Source organism: Neolamprologus multifasciatus, chromosome 13 (assembly GCF_963576455.1).
Source record: "Neolamprologus multifasciatus chromosome 13, fNeoMul1.2, whole genome shotgun sequence".
Classification (NCBI taxonomy): Eukaryota; Metazoa; Chordata; class Actinopteri; order Cichliformes; family Cichlidae; genus Neolamprologus; species Neolamprologus multifasciatus.
The window spans coordinates 11,441,043-11,447,078 of NC_140451.1; positions in this window are offsets into that span (position 1 = coordinate 11,441,043).

The window sequence follows — 6,036 nt, forward strand, 5'->3', positions numbered from 1 at the left end:
ACTCCTCTCTCTTTTTTTTTCTTTCTTATTTTTGTTCCCCATTTCAACATTTTGTAACCCAATTTTTCACTGTTTTTACACACACATCAACGTTTCCCACACAACCATTCTCTGCAATCTTACACACTACACATTTACTCAATTCTTACCATACAGTCACGTATTGAGTTTTGTCTCTGGCCGCCTGGTGGAACGTCTGCCGATCTACTGGATCTAGATCCCATTTTACTACACGAGGCGTCCCCCGTGAGGTCCTTGCCTTCTACGGACCAAGGAACGAACACCGCCACTCCGTGCACTATAGTACGCAGAAATGGATTCCGACAGTGTACTCGAACCGCCGTTCCTGTGGCGTACTTGGACCGAACACAGGTCTGGGCCGGCTTCTCCCCAACAACGTGCGCGAGCCAATGTCCTTGTGATGGACCGTACCCAACACAAGCCTGGGGCCTCAAACCACCAGGTTTTCCTCCCGGAGACTCGAACTCCGGGGTGGGCCAGCGTTCCCCCCTCGGCCAGACAAAAAACTCTCCATGACTGTATACAAGTTAGCTACAACTCACCCATCTGCAGCAGTCCCCTCAAAGTCGATAGTCTCTGTGGTGGCTAAAACACACGGCTCCATGACTCCTCCATTTCCTTTGCTTCAACAGCTGGTAGGACAAAGGTACCTTTTCCTCAGGGATGATCAGCCCGTCCACGGAACCGTTGTTCAGCGACCACACGGACTACCCTGCTCGCAGCGCCATTTTGTTGTGGAAGTTTTCCCACTTAAATAAAGCCTGCAGACGAGCGGTGAGCGGTAGCTAACATTCTTTAATCCAAGCACACAAAGACAACATACAAACAAGCTTGTGGAGCCCTCCATGGCCGCGGGACAGACGGTCAGCAGAGTCTCACTGAGCCTAGCATGGCTCTCAGTTAAATACCTTCTCCAGGAACAAAGGCAGTACACAGCTGTTTCACACCTCAAGGTTCACACTCCCTTGCTACTTCCCAGAGTCCTCGAAGAGACAAAAGACTCTTCCTGTGGAGTTCCTGTTTTTCCCCAACAGCCTTACTGCACCCCCTACCATTTGTCTTACAGTATGAGTGTCAGACATGTTAATACAATAAAATAATGTCATTAATATCTAGGTGAAAGAAATTCCTATACATGTTAAATGCAGAGCTGTAGTCGATGAAGAGCATCCTTGCATATGTATTCCCTTTTTCCAGGTGAGTGAGGGTGGTGTGCGTTGCCAGGGCGATGGCATCCTCTGTGGCTCTGTTTGTCCGATAGGCAAACTGAAGAGGGTCCAGTGTGTCAGGGAGGGAGGAGCAGATGTGACCTTTGACCAGCCGCTCCAGGCACTTCATGATGACTGATGTCAGTGCAACAGGACGGTAGTCATTCAGACAGGAGACCACTGATTTTTTGGGAACGGGAATGATGGTGGATGCTTTGAGGGACGTGGGGACCACTGACTGCCTCAGGGAGAGGTTGAAGATGTTGGTGAACACCTCTGCCAGCTCGTCTGCACACACTCTGAGTAGCCGGCCTGGGATGCCGTCTGGTCCTGGAGCTTTGTGAGGATTTACCTTTTTAAAGGTCCATCTCACAGCTTCTGTTCTCAGAGTTAAAGTTGCAGCCTCACTGTCCTCCTGAGGGTAGAGGATCTGCTCTCTGTTGTCTGCATCAAAACGAGCATAGAAGTTGTTGAGCTCGTCTGCGAGAGAAGCAGTGGGCTGAACACTGACTGTGTTGACCTTCTTGTAGTCAGTGATGCAGCGCAGTCCATTCCACAGTCGCCTGGTGTCAAAGCTGTGGTAGCTGGACTCCATTTTGTCCCTGTAGTCCTTTCTGGCCTTTTTTATGGACTTTCGGAGGTCATACCTGGCTGCTTTATAAGCATCAGCATCCCCGGAGTTAAAGGCAGAGGTCCGCACTTTTAGCTTGGCGCGAACGTCTTTATTTACCCAGGGTTTCTGATTTGGATATATGCGGACAGTGGTTTTTGTGATGATATCATCCAATTCGTATTGTGACACGCACACAGCAGAACTCGTATTGTGACACGCACACAGCAGAATTTGTATTGTGACACGCACACAGCAGTTTTCGTATTGTGACACGCACACAGCAGAACTCGTATTGTGACACGCACACAGCAGAATTTGTATTGTGACACGCACACAGCAGTTTTCGTATTGTGACACGCACACAGTAGAATTCGTATTGTGACACGCACACAGTAGAATTCGTATTGTGACACACACACACAGTAGAATTCGTATTGTGACACGCACACAGCAGAATTCGTATTGTGACACACACACACAGTAGAATTCGTATTGTGACACGCACACAGCAGTTTTCGTATTGTGACACGCACACAGTAGAATTCGTATTGTGACACGCACACAGTAGAATTCGTATTGTGACACGCACACAGCAGTTTTCGTATTGTGACACGCACACAGCAGAATTCGTATTGTGACACGCACACAGTAGAATTCGTACTGTGACACGCACACAGTAGAATTCGTATTGTGACATGCACACAGCAGATTTCGTATTGTGACACGCACACACGCACACAGCAATACTTAACAATAATATAAAATAATGCAGAAAAGGAATTACTAATGTTAAAAAAAGTGGTTTTATTTATATATGTTTATATATGGCCCCTAGAGACAAAGCACGTACAAACTCTAAAGCATATACAAACTCCAAAACACATTTCTAGCGTTTACTGAACTTCCAAAACAGAGCTACCCAGATCACTTAAATTACACAATTGAAAGCATGTGTGTATTGTTTGTGTATTTATAGACAAGCACTCATATTTATTCAAATAATTTAAAAAAAAAATTCATTTACCTGTTACTACCACACACCAAATCCGGTTGTTGATACTTCCTGGCTTGTGTAGCCACTAGGAAACAAAAGCTCAACACTGCGCCCTGCATCCTGGAGCACTTCTGTTGTCTATTGTACGTGATTCTGAGTTTGTACGTGCTTTGTCTCTAAGGGCCACCATCAATATACTTTATTTATTCACTCCACATAAAATGTAATAAATAAATCATATAATACAAAAAACAACTATTTACATTTTAAATTTTAACTATTTAAATTTTCAGCTTTTTCCTTTTAAACAAATTTAACGTGAAACAACACAAAACACTGCAAACCACAACACAATTAAATATAAATTAAAATATTAAAACAAAAACAAGATGCACATTCTCTGTCATATGGGCCTGCATGATTTCTGAATCCTTTATCATCCGCAACTGAAAATAGTGGATGATTACTATACCTTTCTAATGTGAGGTTGTTGTCCCTCGCTCTCTTTCTCTCTGGATCTGTTCCTGTGCTACTGAGAGTGTAACTAACGGCCCTCCCCCCTCTGCCCAGCGCAGAGTACAGGCCGCGCGTGCGGAGTTTAGCGGAAAAAAAGGGCGAGAGAGAGGGTGAGAGAAAGAAAAAAAAAACAAACCCTCACGGCTCCCAATAAGGAGCCGGAATGCGTCGTTCACTTCAAAGAGCCGGCTCTAAGAGCCATTTCGTTCGCGAACGATCCATCACTGCAGAATTCGTACTGTGACACGCACACAGCAGAACTCGTATTGTGACACGCACACAGCAGTTTTCCTATTGTGACACGCACACAGCAGAATTCGTACTGTGACACGCACACAGCAGAATTCGTATTGTGACACGCACACAGCAGAATTCGTATTGTGACACGCACACAGCAGAATTCGTATTGTGACACGCACACAGCAGAATTCGTATTGTGACACGCACACAGCAGAATTCGTATTGTGACACGCACACAGCAGTTTTCGTATTGTGACACGCACACAACAGAATTCGTATTGTGACACGCACACAGCAGTTTTCCTATTGTGACACGCACACAACAGAATTCGTATTGTGACACGCACACAGCAGTTTTCGTATTGTGACACGCACACAGCAGTTTTCGTACTGTGACACGCACACAGCAGTTTTCGTATTGTGACACGCACACAGCAGTTTTCGTATTGTGACACGCACACAGCAGAACTCGTACTGTGACACGCACACAACAGAATTCGTATTGTGACACGCACACAGCAGAATTCGTATTGTGACACGCACACAGCAGAATTCGTATTGTGACACGCACACAGCAGAATTCGTATTGTGACACGCACACAGCAGAATTCGTATTGTGACACGCACACAGCAGTTTTCGTATTGTGACACGCACACAACAGAATTCGTATTGTGACACGCACACAGCAGTTTTCCTATTGTGACACGCACACAACAGAATTCGTATTGTGACACGCACACAGCAGTTTTCGTATTGTGACACGCACACAGCAGTTTTCGTACTGTGACACGCACACAGCAGTTTTCGTATTGTGACACGCACACAGCAGTTTTCGTATTGTGACACGCACACAGCAGAACTCGTACTGTGACACGCACACAACAGAATTCGTATTGTGACACGCACACAGCAGAATTCGTATTGTGACACGCACACAGCAGTTTTCGTATTGTGACACGCACACAACAGAATTCGTATTGTGACACGCACACAGCAGTTTTCCTATTGTGACACGCACACAACAGAATTCGTATTGTGACACGCACACAGCAGTTTTCGTATTGTGACACGCACACAGCAGTTTTCGTACTGTGACACGCACACAGCAGTTTTCGTATTGTGACACGCACACAGCAGTTTTCGTATTGTGACACGCACACAGCAGAACTCGTACTGTGACACGCACACAACAGAATTCGTATTGTGACACGCACACAGCAGTTTTCGTATTGTGACACGCACACAGCAGAACTCGTACTGTGACACGCACACAGCAGTTTTCGTACTGTGACACGCACACAGCAGAATTCGTATTGTGACACGCACACAGCAGTTTTCGTATTGTGACACGCACACAACAGAATTCGTACTGTGACACGCACACAGGAGAATTCGTATTGTGACACGCACACAGCAGTTTTCCTATTGTGACACGCACACAGCAGAATTCGTATTGTGACACGCACACAGCAGTTTTCCTATTGTGACACGCAATTCAATTCAATTCAATTTTATTTATATAGCGCCAAATCACAACAAATGTCGCCTCAAGGCGCTTCATAGATACAGAGAAAAGCCCAACAATCATATGACCCCCTATGAGCAAGCACTTTGGCGACAGTGGGAAGGAAAAACTCCCTTTTAACAGGAAGAAACCTCCGGCAGAACCAGGCTCAGGGAGGGGCGGCCATCTGCTGCGACCGGTTGGGGTGAGAGAAGGAAGACAGGATAAAAGACATGCTGTGGAAGAGAGACAGAGATTAATAACAGGTATGATTCAATACAGAGAGGTCTATTAACACATAGTGAGTGAGAAAGGTGACTGGAAAGGAAAAACTCAATGCATCATGGGTATCCCCCGGCAGCCTACATCTATTGCAGCATAACTAAGGGAGGATTCAGGGTCACCTGGTCCAGCCCTAACTATATGCTTTAGCAAAAAGGAACGTTTTAAGCCTAATCTTAAAAGTAGAGATAGTGTCTGTCTCCCGAATCCAAACTGGAAGCTGGTTCCACAGAAGAGGGGCCTGAAAACTGAAGGCTCTCCCTCCCATTCTACTTTTAAATACTCTAGGAACAACAAGTAGGCCTGCAGAGCGGGAGCAAAGTGCTCTAATAGGGTAATATGGTACTACAAGGTCATTAAGATAAGATGGGGCCTGATTATTTAAGACCTTGTATGTGAGGAGCAGGATTTTGAATTCAATTCTGGATTTAACAGGAAGCCAATGAAGGGAAGCCAAAACAGGAGAAATATGCTCTCTCTTTCTAGTCCCTGTCAGTACTCTTGCTGCAGCATTTTGGATCATCACTCATTACTTTCTTCATTTGTTTAAGGATAGTCTCATCTGTGACATTGGCATCTGCAAGGAGTGGCTTTAACTCTCTACGAATGTCACTATGTTTGTGGCCCAGTCCTTGATACACAGTATGAAGAAATACA